The 20,018-nt window shown below is 40.1% G+C and overlaps 1 long non-coding RNA gene across 1 annotated transcript; it reads right to left on the bottom strand.

The window, feature by feature from the left end:
* Positions 1–557: 557 nt before the first annotated feature.
* LOC114921811 (uncharacterized) lies at positions 558–2,156 on the bottom strand. Its single transcript, XR_003810129.2, has 3 exons — positions 1,839–2,156; positions 1,059–1,236; positions 558–948 (listed from the first exon to the last, which is right to left on the bottom strand). It is a non-coding gene; the product is annotated as an uncharacterized lncRNA (long non-coding RNA).
* Between the last annotated feature and the right edge of the window lie 17,862 nt (positions 2,157–20,018).

Below are 20,018 nucleotides of genomic sequence, written 5' to 3'. Positions count from 1 at the left end.
CCGGTGCTCAGTATACTGGATATATTCCTGGCCACTAGCAAAACTTCTTTTACAGGTGGCTACATGCACATTTGGGGCATCAAATGCCAACACCAACTTGTTTGAAGTGCTTTGTATACCGTTAGAATTATTTAATGTTGCATTTTTTTTAATAAATCTAATTTTGTGATGTAAAAGGTCTGATCAATTGCATTTGCATATCCTCTTCATGATCTGTGAAAACCACATACACATTTTCTAGTAGGAAGTAAAAGGCTTCCTCTATGCATTAGCTAGTGAAAACAAGTAAGCCACAGTGTTCTTGCTTATAATTACATGACAGTGAGCTGTTAATATTTACAAAGTAGAAGCATGTATGCATATTTTTGACATGTCTACACAGACAAATATAGTCATTACAGCATGTGACTATCATACTGTAATTGAGTTAAATTTTTGGGGGGACAAAGATTAAAAACATTTGAAGCAGTCTTCTAAAAATAAAAGATCATCATTTACAGATACAGACTAAATAAGCCAACCAATTTACAGAAAAAAACAATTAAAATGCTGTTGATAAGTATTTATTTATCGAAATTGTGCTCTGAACATTTAGACAAAAATGCAAAATGTGTTCGTACATCTTGAAAAGAAAAAATAGACCATGCTGATATTATTGAACTTAGCAGCCTGTGATAAAACAGCACCATTGGTGCAAAATGGATATTTGTTTGACAAAGTCCATAAAGTCATAGTGCATTAAAAAAAAATGTGCATTTGAAGTGATTGGTTCAAGGGTCGTAGCAAAAGGCACTTTAGTTTTGATGGGGGAGCAAATTGCTGGTTTTACCACAGCATGCGGTCCTCCTATATTACAGCAGCTGTACTTGTAGCCAGAAACTGCAGATGAATGAAAGGAGGCCATGTGCTTTCACAACTGCTCTTGTTGTCATGCTGGCTGTGCTGGATCTGCAAATGGGGACCAAAAATATCAAATTGTAAGTAAATTATTATAAATTTAATTCAAATATTCACTTCTAATACTCTTTAGTTAATTCACATTTTTATGAATTACATACCAAGACCTCATCTGAGTTGTTTCTCAGCAAGTTCTGCAGTGGGTGGGGTGGGGGGGAATGGGTGCCAATGGACCAAGCTTCCGAGGGTCGTCTGGACGCTGTTCCCTTGTCAGGGGCATCCCTGCTCCTGAATAGAGCCTCCTCGACACAATCCTGGCCTGCAGGACCCTTTTCAAATCTGAAAGAAATAACAGCACACATGAATTCAATTATCCTTAGAAACAGTAAGTTTGATCAGTAAAGTATTTATCACATGATGACAGCAACAACAAAAGCATTGCGAAACTTAGCCTCGTGATTTCTGCATAATGAGTGCCAAGCTAGTAGCATTATTTAGATTAGTGACCCACCGTAGTTTAGCCAAGAGCATGCCAACAGACAGCCTGAGCTTGGATGTTACTATACAAGATTTCTAACTACCGTATCTGCTACATCATAGCTGGAGGAGGGAAATTCAAAAAACAAACGGCCGTATATATTTTCGTAATAATACCCAACTGTTCATAACCGCTCATATGCAACTCGTTAGCTTTGCAACTACTAAGGCTTGGCCTATTCAGGTGTTGCCTAACGCTTCGAAGCCAGTTCTGTTGTACTATAAAGCAGCAAATGAGAATAACAACATTGATCAAACAAACAATCGATGGCGTTTAAATATCTAGAAAGAATGCATGTTTTAGCTTGAGCCTGCTAGTGGGCTAATGTTAGTATATTGTAGTTAGTTCGTAGCCTTACATTGCACATTACACGGAAAGACCGTGCTTTTAAACACTTACGTACCATTCAAATAAGCAGAGCGTATGATATTATTTTTTTTCTCTAGTCCATGACTAAAAAATAGAAACGTTTATGCCTGGACCACGAGGAATCTATCGGGGTACTTGCACATCCAGGAGAAGCAACGCCAGCTCAGAGTTGTGTTCGAGCTCCTTCAGTGAGCGTGGGGCTCTCCATCGTGGAAAAGCCAGCCCAATGTTGATTTGAGTTCTACTCCGGTCTTTGTCTGCTGCTGTTCTAGCAAAAGACCGTCATTTTTTAGGTGGGGGGACCAGCCGGTGGAAGGTCTTCCGTCGTAGGCTTCGCACTGGAGTCCGCCATTTGTAACACTTCTTCTGCAGCTGCGCTTTCATACACAAGGGTCGGGCCTAAAGAAGGGGGCGGCCGGGCCGGCTAGATAAACATTGCTTCTATATCAACAAAGCCAGTGGGACTGGAGCTTCTCACTCATTGGAAACAGTCATGACTCAGAGAGTTATACACAACGGACATACTTGATTTCTGATACATTTAAGTGTGACAAATCGCATATAAAGGCTTTAAAGTTATACCATGTGAACCAGGTGGACTATTGCACTGTTTCAGTCGCACCTGCATGGGTGTAACTTTTATGCCTGAATAGAGCAGGTGCAAGTTAAAAAAATCTGACTTATATCCAAGGTAACACAAACAGAAAAAGTAGCAGTCAGAAAAGGAAAAGGACATTTTGATGGCAGCTCGTTTGTTAACAGATTGAAAAGGCATTTAGACGAGTGAGAGAGTCACCTGTGATACGACACGCTGGAAATTTACTCAGTGAGCCCATTGAAAGGTTTTATTTTGGCCAACAAGCCCTGTAAGAGCACTCCCCTGAACTACAACAGGTGTTGGACATAAATACAAACCCTGCAGGTGCTGATTTCTCTCAGTGTGTGTCCAATTTGAACAACTTTACTCTCTCATTTTGTTATAATCCTTCATTTAAAGAAAATGGTGTTAGAGGCTATTTTTATTGGCCCAAATGAACCTGTGCTCGTTTGATTAAAAAGGCTTAAATTCAAGACAGGGGCATTTTAAAACACCGTGGGGAGACATGGTTAATGTTCATCGGAAAACAGCATGTCGTGTCATAAGAAGCGTTTCCTCTGCTCTTGAGGCAGCATTAGACTCAGCACTTTAGGAGAACAAAGCTTTTCAGAACAACGGGATCACTGACGCTATTAACATCATTAGCATTAATGGGATGTACAGTAGCTCCAACTAGAATAGCACCCCATGAATAAGGAAGATGATGCAAGGTGGGGTATATGTCAGCAGGAAATAACCTCCTTGGGATTGTAGTCAATGTTGTCAAACTGGTCTCTTTCTGATTGGAAGCCTAGCAGGTGGCTTAGCTTGGTTATTTTCACTCTACAATAGTCAAACACTAACTAGTATGCTGTATCCCAAATATGGGGAACTTTGTTTCTGTAAACTGTTGGTCAGGAATATACATAGAGCTATTGTCAGTTGAATCACCAGAGATATCTGTTATATCTGCTGGTAACATGGGAGTAACTTTCCAAAATGCCTCATCAGGATAAACCGACCACCAAAAATTTTACTTTCTTATCAAATCATATGTGTTAAAAAAGTCCGAGAGTATAAATTACTGTAGCTTTCAACCTTAGTCTGAAATGAATGGAGGTTGTTTTCGGTGCCTTCCTCTTCATTATAGCATCAAGTGATTCACAGGATTAAAAAGTGATTGACAACTGGCTCAAACAGCTCATTAGTGAGATAAGGGATTGACAAAGGATTGTAAGCCATTGGTTTTCCAACTATGAAATCCTACCTTACCCTCATGCAGTCTCCAGGTCTGCAAAGATACAAACTCGATGCCACTTACCTCTTATCCTTAAAACCACACAACTATCTGACCTGTCTCTGGTAGTTGACTACAACTAGGACTGCAACAATAACTGTGGTTGACTCAGAATGTATCCTCCAATGGTCCCTTGAGCTAGTTTTTTAATTCTTGTATACCCACCTCACAGAACTGATTCTATCATTGTGTTAGTGAGAACTACAATACAGTAAATGGAAATAAGATGTTCTTCAAAGGTGGCCCTTGACCCTCCCTCCCTGCCATGCTGCTCATGTTCATCACACTCCCCTACAGCAAGCAAATCATCCCTGTTTAGAGAAAGAAGCTTAAGTGTTGCAAGGGTTTGATCTCTATTCGCCAAGGCAAAACCATCCATCATGATAACATGACATTCTCAGTGGAAACAACAATTTACTATATTAATGGAAAAAAAACTTCAAAAAATCAAGACATTGTAGTTATGACTTAAAAAAAGTGACAATACCATTTTCTTTTTTTTTTTTTTACATTTTTGGGTAATTAAATGCAGTGAACCTCCTTTGCTTTTTGTTGCAATTATACGTCTAATGTTCAATTATGACTTTCAACAAGTCAAGCTTCTACATTAATGACACCAATATATTCGAAATAGGCGTGTAACAGTAGTTGTATTTGGCTCCTGTGCATGCAGTCGCACGACGGATACATCTATGTGGAGATAAATGGTAATCACACAGAGCACTATTCACACCCCAATCCAGAGGGCGGTAATCTGCTCGTAGCTGTTTGTGAACCGCTATTAAACAACAATGAAGAAGAATTAGTAGAAAAAACAAAACACACAAAGAAGAAGAGTGACATACAGTAGCTACATGACACGGCGGAGCTACATGACACGCCTGCTTCTTTCAAACAGTTGTGTGGGGAAAGTCCAGAGTTTGCAGTGCGGCTGAAAACATTTAAAATTTTAATGGATATAAGACATCATCACCTGGAGGAGTCGACCACCGCAGTTGGGCAAAACTGAGGTACAAACCAAACCATGACCCCTGTGAACCGTTACACCCCTAAAAATGTTCATGTTATAACTTTTTAAGGTCCAATTGTCAGTTCAGTACCACTCCTTAGGATTAGTAATTAACCTACCGCACACCTGGTTTGTTTCCAGCCTGTCAGCAGCCTTAGAGTTATGCTAAACTGTCAACACAGTTCTGCCCAAAGGTCACAAGGTCTTGCTATCAGCACCCCGAAAGCAGCTTCTGGTAATCCCTGCTTTACCTGCAGTGCCAGGCTTTCACATGGGCATTAATGCTGGACATAATTTTTATGGTTTCTGCTGATCTGATCCCTTTGGTTCAAAGTTTTATTGCATGCAACTCGCTCCAGCTGCAGGGCAAGTTTCAAAGATAATCTAAAATCTTCAATTTGCGGCTGACACGATAGCTTAGAGCGAGGATGGCGGATGGGGTGAGTGATAAAGAGACGGAGGGGAGACGGGGAAGCACAACCCCTTGTCAGACTGGCTGACCACAAAATATGACAGCCAGTTTGATTTCCTCGCCTGGTCTCTTCAGGGGCCTGAGTCACTTCCCTGCTGAGCACCACCACCGCTGCTCTTTGAAGTGTGTGCAGTCGGGATGTTCAACTTTAAGGAACTCGATTCTGTGGGACACATGTACAGAAACACACACTGGCTCATGTCTCACTTTCATACTCTCTCTCACTCTCTCTCTATCTCTTTCTCACTCACTCACTCACACTCATAAGCACACACGGCACACGGCACACACACACACACACACACACACACACACACACACACACACACATGCACTTTGGGCATTTGGGGAGTAATATATAGTTTAGAATTTAATTTACTTTAAATTCATGGCGACACTCAGACGTACTTAAAAGAAGTGACAAACTATGAATTTTGAGTGTGATGGTTATTGTTCATTTAAAATTATTTAATCTTTGCACAACAGTCAAATTACATCAAAGCAATAACATTTTGTCTTTATTTTTTTTATTAAAATCATACTAAACACAGAAGGTACGCCTGGGTATACATACTGTATATACAATTGAATATGTTTGTCTTTTGTTACTTGTTTTCTTATTTCTTTTATTATCTTTTCATTACTCTACATTAAAATAATATTTTTACAATACATTCCAAAAAGATTCACATTAAATATGCATCCTTACCACCACCACTGCCTAAAAAATACAAGCAAAAAAAGATTAAAATCTGAAAGAAAAAACATTGGAAAATTCTAACAAGTATTCTGATTTTTTATCTTTGAATTAAGAAAATGAAATGAAAAAAGACAACATAAGCTCCAGCATTGTCTGCATTATTTGAGCCCATCTTTCATCAAAATGTTTGCTTTGATTTTCCCTTCAGAAAGACATCAGTTAGCCCATCTCTTCCATGTATTATGTAAGGTTTTTTTTTTGTTTCAGCCAGGATGCTGATATAATTCTCTGTGCTGTTAAAAGCAGGATTTTGCAATGCTGAAATCAAATCCCTTTCCAATTTTTCAGGAGGCACTCTATTCTTTTTCTGTAATTAAGTGATTCTCTGACAATAATTATGGTCCAAACAAAACTCAAACTGAAAAATATCAAAGTATTCCACCAATTCATTAGGTGCTGTTTGTAGAGGGCCAACATTGCATAATTACATTTGTTTCCTATTAAAAGGGGATCTTTTCCTTTCAGAAAATATCTCTCATGAATGCTGATACAATTCTCAGCCTCACTCCCCCCCCGTTCAGCAGATAATATCGTATCTATTCAGCATCCTTCATTGCAGGTCTCCGTCTCACACATGTCTCATGTGTTTGGAGTGTTTGTGGAAAAATTAAATGAAATGAGCCTTCTACCCTTTCTTCTTCCCTATCCATCAGAGTCCGCTGTGAACAACAGTGTTGTGTAGTCATCAGATGCCCAGTCATCTGGCCTGTTTAACCAATCAGTTCCAGGCCAAGGCAATAAGAAGGGGGGGAGCTCAAATCCACAGAATGAGGTTTGTCCTCAAATGAATTCTGTATTCATTGATAAACCTCCCTTGCTCGCATAGCCTGACTGTGCCTGCCTCCCTTCATGTCGCCCTTCCTGGCAATCTGAAAATTCAAATTGGTTCTGCACCAGTCATAGTCGCTGTCTTCTTGTGCTCATCACTCAGTAGTGTAATATATTACAGATAGAGGTGATGGACTAGATTATGTTGGCGGCCTCAGTTGTGTGTATGTGTGTACGTGCGTACAGTGTGACCGTGAGTACTCTGTGTGAAGGATGAGCATATAGGCATGTTTTGTTTATTAAGCATGCTTATGAGTCGTGTCATCTACAGCAAAGGTCAACCAAGGTGATTATAACAGCTGGCAGCAACATGATTTAAATAATCAGACTGCAGCAACAGCTCATATAATACGATATGCAAGCCAGTATATTGAAATAGCCATACAGGAAAGGAAATAGGCCATCTGTTCTCAATTTGAATGTAAGTTAACAGTGTGTAATAGTCAGTCAGGTGTTTAAAAAAAATACATTGTCATGGTTTAATATCCCCGCGTTTTGATAAACAGGTGCCAAATTAAGGTATGACTGACAATGCTAGTGAAATCAGATGTAAACCCATGTTAACAGATTGGGTCACTGTGCTGGCCACACCTGGTGCAACACCACTCATTTAAATGTTGGTATCCCTCCTGGATTCATCTCTTAGTTTTATTTAAATTTAGACTTTGTTTCTCCTCTGTTCTTATTTTGTCACTGTATTTTCCATTTTTGTCTCATCTGATAAGCCATAACAGTACATTGCATGGTTCCCTCTATATTTAATTTATCAGCGCTTCTTTGTCTTTCTTTGGTCACAGTTATTTTCTTTACATTTCTGTAGACCTTCTTCCTGAATGAATTTTTGTGTATATTTTTTTTTTTCACTGCAAGTAGCATTTTACAACCAACAATTTTAAGTTCATTATGAGTGAGAGACTTCTTGTGACTGGAGGAGTAAGGTGATATAATATGAAGACCAAAAAATACAACTTACAGAAGTAAACTTGCGGTAAGTTCCAAACGTAACTATCTTATGTAACTCAAGCCCTTGAGGTTTGATCCTCAAACTTATCCAGTGTTGTTTTCCCACTACATCTAAGAAAACTGTAGTGTCTAAAACGTAAAGCATGTGTATCATATGTCTGTCTGTTATACCTGTAGGTAGCGGTATACTGTATAACTGTTTGTCAGCACCAGTAACACCACCAGCTCAAGTTTCATATTTCTGCATCCTCTTTGAAAGACTGCGTCATATCCAAGTGAAAGCCTCCTATTGGTGGAATACCACTATCAGAGGGCCTGATGTTTCTTCAGTTTCCTTCAAGGTCTACATGATCATACTGTGACAGTTCAGGCATTTCAGTTCTTTTCAAAGTTATTTCCTTGGAGTTCACTTGTGACTTGATGTCTAGAACCTTGAGCTAACTCCTTTTTAATCAAAGCATGTCATTCTTTACATGTTTATTTCATATGTCAATAAAGAAAAAAATAAATATCTGTCTGGTCCAGGAGTCATTTGCAATAACTGTAGTCTGTTGATTAAACACGAGAACATGTTGGGTTAATGAGAAGATATTAAAACCAGAGTCTTACTTGAACAAGGAAATTTGATTGTTGCTGTTTTAATTTTTTTGGGTAAATTATTCGTTCTTTGAAGAGTCCTCATGCCTACCAGCTCAGGTCTTCAGAAATTAACTTGGGAGATTTGATAAATATACATATAGCTTAAAAAATCACCAAGAAGAAAACTCTCTTTACAGCTCGTAGCCAGAAGATCAGCTTTTCAACTGAGGCTTCATTTACATAATCTCTTTCTGATATTCATTCACAAAAGAAATAAAACTCACAAGGGTCAACTTGGAAGAGAACCAAGACTTACAAAGGGCTCTTTGAGTTTAATTACAAGCATCCCTCCAGCTCAAACTAACTGAACTAATCGGGTAAACGTACCTCCACACCGGAGCCAGGTGTTGAAGCACCTTTGTGTCTGACCTGGGTCAAATGGTAATGGTTTTTAATTTGCCATGGTTTACAACACGCACCATCTGGTTTCAAAATTGATCCCTACAGACAATAAATAAATCACAGTGAATATGTTTGATGTTATTCCAAATTCTATTTTCCCTACACCTCTGACATCTTTACTGTCAATATAATTATTTAACACTCAGCCGCAGAATTATCCACTTTCATCATATTGCAGAATGTGGGCGGTCAGTTCATGGGAGGATGAACATGTGGCATCTGTCTGACTCAATATATTTAATTGAATTTTTGTAGCGTATCTGCTCCAACGCAGAGCAGCTCATTTACAGTGACAGATGTGGTGTGTGCTTCAATAACATAACAATAATGATAACTATCCATTACATACAGCACATATGTGTGCAGTTTTAGAGATTGGGAGGCCATGTAGGTGTCTCTGTTCGGGATCTAATGAAAAAGCAGACTTTAATATGGACCTAACGGAGCCACTGCTGGCTATTTGCACTGCCAGAGAAGTAGATCACAGAGCTGTGAGCAGCTGAACCAAGTACAAACCAAGTCAACACAACAACAGATGTGAATAAATTGTAAATCACCATAACCGTGTTCCAGGAGGCCCCAAGAAATGGATGATGTCATTAGGGGCGCAGCCGGCGCCTGGTCCCAGAACAGCCTCTCAGGTGGAATGTACTGCAGTCCCTCTATTCCCCTGTCGAAAACGGTAATGTAGAGTCCAATATCTCCCCTCCTCTCACAGGGGGAGGCTGCTTTCGTGTTGAATAATTGAGACCCAGATAAAAGACCAATGGTTTTGCATTAGACAACAACGTGGCCTCATTGGCTCTCACTTTCTTTTAAAAGCTCTTTCTCCACCTTTTTTTCTGTCTGTGTTTTCCATTTCATTCTTTGTCTGACCTGTTGTTCAATACACACACACACACACACACACACACATATACTGCTCTCTGGTGATAATTGTCTCCATAAATAATTAAATATTGGTGTTTCCCTTACTAATAGCTTCCCTATACCCATTGGCTAGGTGTGCTTAAAAGTAACAGATCGGTCTGTGCTGTGAAAGATAAACTGAGGTAAAGTCTAGGTTAAAGCAATGCAGCCTCGTTTGTTTCTCCTTAAGGTGAAGATATGGCCGTGCAAACTTCCAATCGCTAGCCAGCAGATGTTATCATCAAGCCAACATACCCTTACACAGCGGCCGACCTCTTCTGCCTGATGTTAGAATGGCTCGTTTTCAGCACACACTTCTGTGAAGGGACTCATTTTAACCCTGCAGCTGAACACAGGCCTTTGATTAAGGCTTCAAGTGTCTGTTCCACAGGATCAAACCCAACATGTAAGGGAGTAAATAGGCATCAGAAATACAGTAAAGCATGTCATAATTATTAAACTTTGATTTCTGCATAGCTAAGACAGCATAATACTTTATTTCTAAAGGAATCCGCCTTTGTTAATAACATCTCAAAACAATCAGAACACCTCCTGTTCATATAAGAACAGCCAGCTCACTTAAATAAGCTCCAAACTGATCTTTTCACTAAGCTTTTAAATAGCTATGAATTTACTGACACAGGATATTTAAGACTTGTACTGCTGCACTTTTTAGGTTTTTGTTGTTGCACTTTTATTTATTTACATATTCCCTCTTCTCCAATACTCAATTTTTTAAAACCAATGTTGTCATTAGATGTGTTTTATTTACCTTGTTCTACATGTCTGCATATTTAAACTTTAGTCTATCACTATGACTTTCCTGATACATAAATGTTTAGACTTTTCTTACCCTACCCTACCCTAACCCTAACCCTGTACTGCTGCACTTTTATCAGCATGGATGTTGTTGCACTTGACTTGTTTAACTTTTTCTATTTACTCCAATACTCTATTTTTAACCCAGTTAAGTCATTAGATTAGATAGATTTTATTTAGGTAGTGCTTTGTATCCACATTTTTTTTAGTCTTTTTTTGGTCTGTTTTTTTAAAATTCTTTTTTAATTTTCTTTATGATGTCATTGTTATCTTTTCCACATTTAATTTGATCTTACTTTTTAAAATGATGATAAACTTGGTTTTACTGTCTGTCTTGTCATTTATCTTTTCTTGTTTTAATTGTCATTCTGTCTGTTGTCATGGTTTTTATTGTCCTTGTTTTAATGCAATTTTAATTTAGTTTTTTCCTCATAAAAAAGTCTATTAGCATAAGTATTGCCATGCTTATTTTTTTAAACCAGGTGTTGTGTTGGTAGCGTGTTCGGGATAGTCTCTGTGTTATCTTTTCTTCTAAAGAAGGAAATGTAGAACATAAAAAAAGGTTCACAATAATAACCCCAAATCCAATAATTAGCCAAGGTTGAGTGAATTTTTAAAATATTGTTCATTGTTACAACCCACTGAAGTTGGATTGTGTGTTTTGTGTTATTTTCAGATAGTTTGAAATGATTAACAGTTTTCCTTATTCTCCTTATTAACAGAAGACAAACATAAGCACATACTCACCGCAGTAATGTTGTTTAACTTATACCGAGTCCTCGCAGCACAAGATTCTGTAGTGTTGAAATATGTGACGCATCTTCATTTGTCCAAATGTGTATGAACAAAATCCGGCAATAGTTTCTTAATCATACTGTGCGCCATAAAGGCAGGAGAGCAGTGAAAAAAGAAATGTGCACAATAATTGGCTCCAGCCTGGGTCTGATGGGTACTTACCTTTAAAGGTCACTGGTCTCATCGTGCTGAATAGGCCATCAAAGCCTGGATAGTCTTTTCTTTTCCTCTACAGTCAAGTTGCTTTTTACCCAGAGAGTCTCACAATGCCATTGTTTCCTGGATTACAAGTATCCTCATTGATAGGTCTTAGTTTTTCCTGCTCTGTGACAGTGCAAAGAATCCCTAAGAGAAGAAGTGGCACTACCTTTCTTGTTCCTCTCTAGTGTGTCTCATTAGATTCAACTCTGGGTCACTCTGCCTGCTAGCTCTTGGATAACTTTTCAGTAGAAGGGAAAGAAAATGGATACAAAATGGACAAGTAGACCAGTCCTACAGGTGTCTTGAACTGCAACAGTGAAGCACACTAGTATGGAATCAGAGGCACTAGAAAGAGATTAAGAGGAGGGGGTACAGAGATGTCACAAAAGGCCCCTGTTTTTGTGGTCAGTTCAGATTTGGAGAACTGCTGTGCTGGGGGGCTGACAACAAAGTGGTGCAGGCAGGTGGGATACAAAGAATCAGGTGAAAAAAAGAGTCTGTGCTTTAACTCAGTACTGAAGAGGAGCATTACGAACAAAGTGAACTTTATTTTAGAGAATATATCCCACCCAGTACTGTGATGCAGCCATGGAGCACATTCAGCCTCACACATTCAGATTGTGCAATGATTTATGCCCAGATGTCCCAGCTGGCGGGGTGCCTGCCAGCACTGTCTACATGAACTACCCTGGACTGCTCCCAGATTTGTAAGTGTTGTACAAATCCTTGAGGCATTTTCCTGCACCTTCAATGTTGCAGAATTCACCAACATGAAATTTTAGGGATGTTCTGATCAGGCTTTTGGCTTGGGCACCAGTGTCTTACATGTTCACTCACTTGATACCAACAATTCAACTGGTTCCTCTTTTTAATATGTAATACAAAACCTCAGGCATGAGAGAGACATTCCAATCCAATATTTTTATCTTTGTGTGTTGTTTCGGAAGTTGTACTTGCTACAAAATATTAGCCTAATAACTTCCTCTGTGGTACTGTATTGCATTCATAAGTAATAAGCTTCTTCGGTGGGAGCAGTGAGTCATTATAACTTGTGATATCCCATTACATCCCCAATCTTGAATTACTGCTGAAAAGATGGAATAATATAACAAAAACAGACATTTTTACATTTATTTCCTACATCTAGGTAAATCATGACTTCTACTGTAGTTTAATGAGCTTTCTATCTCAAAGTAAGACATGATCATCTGTGGCTGATATTGGGCAGAGAAAGTGGAATAGATGGTGGGACCACAAGAGAGAGATGGATAGAGACAGACACACAGGGAGATAGAAAGGAGATTTCCACAGCAACAAAAACAAACAGACTAAACAGATTATTGGTTATTATCCCTCCCAATATAATATGGCAGAAATATTTCCATTATTAGCATTCACGACTATAGAAATTATATTCCAATTATGACAAACATTAATAATTGTAGCTGTTGGAGTCAAGCAGGTCCACAGCAGCAGGTGGGGATGTTAGGAGGTTGCTTTTTGCTGCTACTGCACCAAGGGGTAGGGCTTTCATGGTAACCACATGAATAACTGCGGTAAAAACAAGACTACCATAACCGCCATAACCGCACGTTTGTCACCTCAACTAAGTCACCTCAGACGGACGCACAGGCAACTGCACTGGTACCTCCTCCTGTAATCTACAATGACCTCCTTGGTCTTGGAAAGAATCAGGGAGAGGGAGAGGTTGTTGTTCAGGTACCATTGTTGCAGGGCGGTCACCACCTCTCTGTAGGCCGTCTCGTCGCCTCAGGAGATCAGTCCAACAACGGCTGTGTCATCTGCAAACTTCACAATGGTATTTGAAGCCTGTGTTCTCCCACAGTCCCGGTTTTATAGGGATAACAGGAGGGGGCTGAGGACTAAGTCCTGTGGAACTCCTGTGCTAAGTGTAATGTTTGTAAAACCCCGAGATGAAACAGGCGGACAACGACGTAGCAATGGATATGCTTTTAATCCAGAGAGCTGCCGGTTACATTCACGAACAGTGCCTAACTAACCATGACTGCTCTATATATGTGACACCCAATAGATGGCGTTGTTGCTTCACTTAAAGCTGTCATCAACATTACATTGCTCTTTTTTTTTTTTTTCTTTTTAACAAAGAAACAAAATAATGCAAATGTTGCTATACTGAACTTGCTCTTCAAACATACTTCAAAACTTTCCTGATAACAGAACACTTTGAATCTGAAATTAAAACAGAATAGATCAAATCTGTCTGAAAACAGAAAAATCTAGTTTTCTTTTCTTTTTTTTTCTTTTAACTGTTAGACTATAGAATAATTGAAATTAAGAAATAAACAAAAACTGTCCATCTTAGTATTCCAATGTCATTGTCTCTCTACTCCACACATTTCAAGTAGCAACTGTTTATTTGTAGTCCTTCAAGTATGTGGGAGGACATCTGAGTCGTGTGGGGTATCTTGGTGTAGTTGTGGTTGTAGAGGCTTCACTGTATTCACGACCTTCGTCATCAGGATCAGCTGAGATGTCCAGTAGCTGTGGTGGTATCTTCTTGAAGAATGAAGAATTCCTGACGATGCAGTGCCCATCTCTAGCCGCTGTAACCATGGAGCCTTTGGTATTGGTCACAGTGTATGGCTTGTTGTTGTATGGTGTGGTGAGCTTGTTTTTCTTGGGCTGACGATGAAGTACACTGTCCCCTGGAGTAAGTGTGTGTGGTTTGGCATGACGATGAAAGTCAGCATGAGATTTCATTTTGTTCTTAGCCTTGTTGTCCTTTGCTCTCACTTCAGAATCTGTACTGTTACTCGGTGTTTGAGTGAATGAAGGAATCTTCGTGAACATCTTGCGTTGGAATAACAGTTCAGCGGGTGAGCTCTCTGTTGTGCTGTGAGGTGTGGATCGGTACTCACGTAGGAAGATGTTCAGTTGTTGTTTCCAGTGCATTCTCTGTGTGTCCGCAACACGGATAGCTTTCCCCAGGGTCCGCATGAATCTTTCAGCCGTAGCATTGGCTTGGGGCCAAAGCGGTGTGATCTTGCGATGTTCGAATCCTAGATAGTCTGCGAACTGGGAGAACTGATCACTGTTGAATGGCGGTCCATTATCGGTTTTTACAACTCTGGGGATCCCAAACATTGAGAAGACCTTGTCTATGACCGGAATGACAGTGTTTGCCGAAGTTGAGCTTACACTCTCGACAACTGGATAACGTGTGTAGTCATCGATGACAACAATCAAATACTCTCCCGTTGGGAGCGGTCCATAGAAGTCTGCACTCACACTGTGCCATGGAGATTCTGGTAGAACTGACATTTTTAGTGGCTCATTCTGTGTAACTGGTGTATTGACTTGACATGCGAGACAACTGCGTACTGCTGTTTCTGCTTTTCGATCTATGTCTGGAAACCATACTTTGGTTCTGAGTAGTGTTTTAGTTTTAACAATTCCCTGATGTCCTTCATGGGCTAACCGTAGCACTCTCTCTTGTAGGGAAGTGGGAATAACTATTCTAGTCCCCCGCAGTACGATGTCTGAGTCATGTGATATTGATAGTTCACTGCTAACTTGTTTGAACTGCTTTAGTATGTCTGTATTACGTGACTTGTCCATTTTGTTCCATGTGTTGTGTCTGATGCACTCACTGACCTCTTGAAGGATTGTGTCTTTAAGAGTCTCAGCTTTGATCTCAGCGAGTGTCATAGCTTTTGGTATCGCATTACTCACGATGAAGTTAACATACTCCTCTGCCACTTTCGTTGCACGTGCGTTGTCAGCTGTGTCAAAACGGATGGGGTGACGGGACATGTAGTCAGCAGGGTTGTCAGCTCCTTTTCTGTACTCCATCTTGAAGTCGTAGGGCTGAAGTCTTAGTCCCCATCTCTCAATTCTGGCAGGAGGTTTTGATCTTGGGTTATTCCATATAATCTCCAGAGCTTTGTGGTCAGTTACTAGAGTTACAGGATGACCATAAATGTACAGATGGAAGTGTTCACAACTCCACACAATGGCCAGAGCTTCTTTCTCTGTCTGTGAATATCTCCTCTCCACATCACTGAGAGATCGACTAGCATACGCTATTATATGCTTTTCTCCTTTTTCATCCTTTTGACTGAGAATAGCACCCAGTCCGACAGGGCTAGCATCCACAACTAACTCAGTCTCTTTGCTTGGGTCAAAGTATGACATAACTGTGTCACTTGTTAGACCGTTCTTTAATGCTTGAAATGCAGCTTGCTGTTCTGGACCCCATTCCCAGGGCAGGTCCTTTCTGGTTATCTTGCGAAGGGGCTCAGAGATAGAGGCAAAGTCTTTTATAAACCTGGAGCAATAGTTGGCCATGCCCAGCAGGCTCTTGACTTCACTGACAGTCTGTGGTTCTGCAGCGTGTTGAACTGCAGCGACCTTCTTGGGGTCAGCTGAAACACCTTGTGCTGAGAAAACAAAACCGAAGAATTGAAGCCTGGATTTGTTGAACTCACATTTTTCACGGTTCAGTGTGAGACCGCTTTCTTTGAGTCTTTGGAACAGCGCTCGTAGGTTGTCGTCATGTTCCTTCTGAGAAGCGCCGTAGACTATGATGTCATCACTGAGGTTCTTGACGCCAGAGAGACCTTGTAGTGTTTGACATATGGTGTTTTGAAACACCTCAGCAGCGGAAGATATGCCAAAACTAAGCCTTTTGTAGCGCCTCAATCCAAGGTGAGTCGTGAATGTGGTTATGTACCTACTGTCTGGATGCAGCTCTAGTTGGTGATATCCAGCTCTCAGGTCCAGTTTAGAGAACACCGTAGCTCCATTTAACTCATGTATCACGTCGTCCATGGTGGGAGTGATGTGACGTTCTCTTTCTATGGCCGTATTAGCTTGCTGCATGTCAACACAGATCCTTACTTTGTTTGGAGCTTTAGGCTTAGGAGCTGCAACAATGGGCGAGACCCATGGCGTCGGGCCAGTGACCTCTTCAATGATACCATCTGCCTCCAGCTTCCGAAGCTCATCCTCAACCTTCTGGCGGATATGGAATGGCACTCGTCGATGAGGTTGACATGTGGGTTTGATGTCAGGATTTATATGTAGTTTCACCTGAAAATCTTGTAACTTTCCAATACCATGGAACAGTTCTGGATTGTTTGCTACCAGCTCATCAGCAGCTGTGCTATGCTGTGGTGTGGATGATACTGCAGTGACTATTTTAATCAGACCAAGTGTTTTCGATGTTTTATAGCTAAGTACATTAAAACAGTCACCTTTAATGACATAGAATGTGCACCTTGTTTTTTTCGGTCCCTTTTCCACGCTGCACTTGAATGCACCACTGACAGGCAAAGGAACATTGGAGCGGAAGGGGTAAATCTTGGTCGCACTGTGATTGAGCTGTGGGCGTGGCATTAGTGTCTCAAAACTCACTTCACTAATACAATTAGCTGAGGCTCCTGAATCGATTAGCACTTGCACATCACAGTCATTCAGCTTGATTTGCGTCTGTGGCAAGTCCGATGTATTGTCATCACTAACTGTGAACACATATTTATCATCACTGCTTGAGGAGTCATGTTGTGTTTCATTATCTGGTGCAGCTTTTGTTATGTGGTGGACTTTTCTGGAGTGTTGTTTCACAGTGTATCGGGGCTGTCTTTTGATACTGTCTTTGGATGTTGAGCGACATTGTTTAGCGAAATGGTTTAATTTTCCACAGGCTCTACATTCTTTGTTTTTAGCAGGACACTCACCATCATGAGGATATTTGCCTCCACAGTTCCTGCAGCGGTTGTTGTGAGTGAGACGTTGTTTTTCAGGCCACTTTCTATTGTTTGGATATTGCTTCTCCACGGGTTTCCTATTAACTGCATTCACAGAAGGCGTAGCTACTGCGTGTTTTTCCATGCCACTCGCTTGCATTTCCGACAGTTCAAGTGTCCTTGCGTGATCAAGGAGCTGATCCAAAGTCATATTTGGTTCCCTCAGTGCTTTCCTCCGCAGCCTGGATGACGTACAGCACTGTATTATTTGAGTTTTTATCTCCACCGTAGTATCTGCAAACTCACAATTCTTAGCCAGCATCTTCAGTCTAGTGTGATAATTGTCCAGACATTCTCCTGGTTCTTGCATGGCTTTTCTAAACATATAGACTTGGTACTGTGCGTTCTTCTTGGGAGAGAAATAGCCAGTTAGCTTCTCCTGCACGTCTGCATATTTATCATCCTGTGCTGCTAACGTGTCATATATGTCGTGCACACGTTCTCCTGCGATATGCAACAGCAATGCTTTAATTCTCGCATCTCCAGTAATGTTCATAGCAGTCACATAATTCTCAAACCTTTGCACCCATTTGTTCCACCGTGGTCCAATAGATCCAGGATCCGTTTCTGTGTCGAAAGGTGGTAGAGTTGCGTGTGCTGCGGCAGCCATGCTTGCTAGTTTTTATCCAAGTTGTACAGTCACGTTGTTCTCGCTTTAGCTTCGTGGTCGCTATTAACTTGGTCTCCGTCTGTCCAGTTTACTTTTCTTTCACTGAAAAATGCCTCTTTGCGTCTTTTCCTTTACTCCTCGTCGCCAATGTAATGTTTGTAAAACCCCGAGATGAAACAGGCGGACAACGACGTAGCAATGGATATGCTTTTAATCCAGAGAGCTGCCGGTTACATTCACGAACAGTGCCTAACTAACCATGACTGCTCTATATATGTGACACCCAATAGATGGCGTTGTTGCTTCACTTAAAGCTGTCATCAACATTACACTAAGTGCAGCTGTCCACTCTCACCACCTGGAGGCAGTCCGTCAGGAGGTGCATTAATGGGAGATAAATAAATATAGATAGATAGATAGATGCCTAAAATATTGGTATTTTTCTGCACATTCAGGTTAGACAGACATCTTCTAAAAGAACACAAATATAATCTTCTCATCTAACTATATCTGCTGGGATTTACGTTATCAAAGTCTGCTCAGTCTCTCTATATCTGTACATCACTATTTAAAAGCAAGCTATGTGCAGTGAGTTCAGGCAGTAAACTCATGTTACATACTCAAGAGAGGGCATAATGCTTTTTAGCTGTGTGTGTGTGTGTGTGTGTGTGTGTGTGTGTGTGTGTGTGTAACTTTTCTGTCAGCTGCTAATTTTGCACACTACTGGGCCAGTCATTGTAATATTTTATGTTCACATATATTCTTGTGTGCTCAACAACCTCTTGTGATTGCAGCAATTACCAGTATTTGAAATACATGGTTTGCCTTCTGTTTTCTAACAATGGGGACTTATGATCATAATGATCAATAGATGACGAGTTTTGTTCCCATCATGCTCAAATAGTGCATCTTAAAGTTCCCCAGAGGCAAATATTCTAAGTTGTTGGAAAGGTGTGCAGTGTTTTTACATCATGCTGTGTTAGTCATCATTTTAGCTACACCGGATAATTTTCTAAGAAACACAAGATGACACATCAAAGACGTAAGTTAAAGACCTGCTGTCTATGCGCTACGCCTTACCTTATGACCTTCTTATTCTTGTGGACACATGCCTGATGGGAATGTTTTTAAATTTGCCATAAACTACAACATGAACTAAAGTATGAACTGAGAAAGAGAATCACTTAACTATTAACCCTTTAAGTAGACATCACCATTTTTCAAAGGCTTGGTTACCCTATCCTTCCTGTAAGGTGTAGGAATGAAGTTTGTAATGAGATTTATTCTATAATGCCTCCATAAGAGAAGATTATATACTGTAAATTAATACTCAGCTATTGTACATTGGTGGATGTTAATCTGCCGAGGCTGGGCTTCCCTTATCCTCTATGATAGGTTTCATACTAAAGGTTGAGCTTTATTGTATAAAGCCCACATATTACAATACATTCATTTTCACAGCTTTGGGTAGGCATTTCTTAACACTTTATGTAACTCAGGAAACTGGTTTTGACTTTCAAGGAACTAGTGGTGTTAGGATACAATCACGAGACAAGGCGGTACATGATATTGGGTCCACAAGACATTATTTTTATACTTTTTTTTTTTTAGAAAACTTTGATGACAAATTATATCACTGGAAAAATAGTCTTTTAATCGATTGAAAGTCACAAAATGCAAAACAATGAACAATTTTTAAATGTGCAGCATGTGTGAGTCAGAAAAAACATAATTCTTAAGTGATTAGTTAACCTTCTTTGAAAATCACATGCTCTACAGAGAAACAAAGTAAGTGATGATCTTTGGTATTGTGTCCCTACTGTATATGACCGGGGGTACAATCTCACCAGTTCAATGTAGGCCTACCTTTCTCATTGTGTTTTAGAAGCATTAGAAGAATGAAACACATTCTTTCAAATACTTTAACGTTAACATACAGTATGTATCATGTCAAACATCCCATTACACCATCTCTTTTTTTCCATTTTGATCCATACCCTGTCCCACCAATATGCCTCAGTGACATTTACATTGACCGCCAGGCGTAAAAGTGATATAAAAGTCCCACAATGAACTGGCAATGTAAAAGGGCTACTGTCAATCTGTGTGAAGAAGGTTGGGAAGGGGCTCCTCTCATCCACAAC

The sequence above is a fragment of the Labrus bergylta genome, chromosome 5 (assembly GCF_963930695.1).
Source record: "Labrus bergylta chromosome 5, fLabBer1.1, whole genome shotgun sequence".
Classification (NCBI taxonomy): domain Eukaryota; kingdom Metazoa; phylum Chordata; class Actinopteri; order Labriformes; family Labridae; genus Labrus; species Labrus bergylta.
The sequence above is the reverse complement of the archived record's forward strand: the minus strand, read 5'-3'. Positions and strand labels throughout refer to the sequence as shown.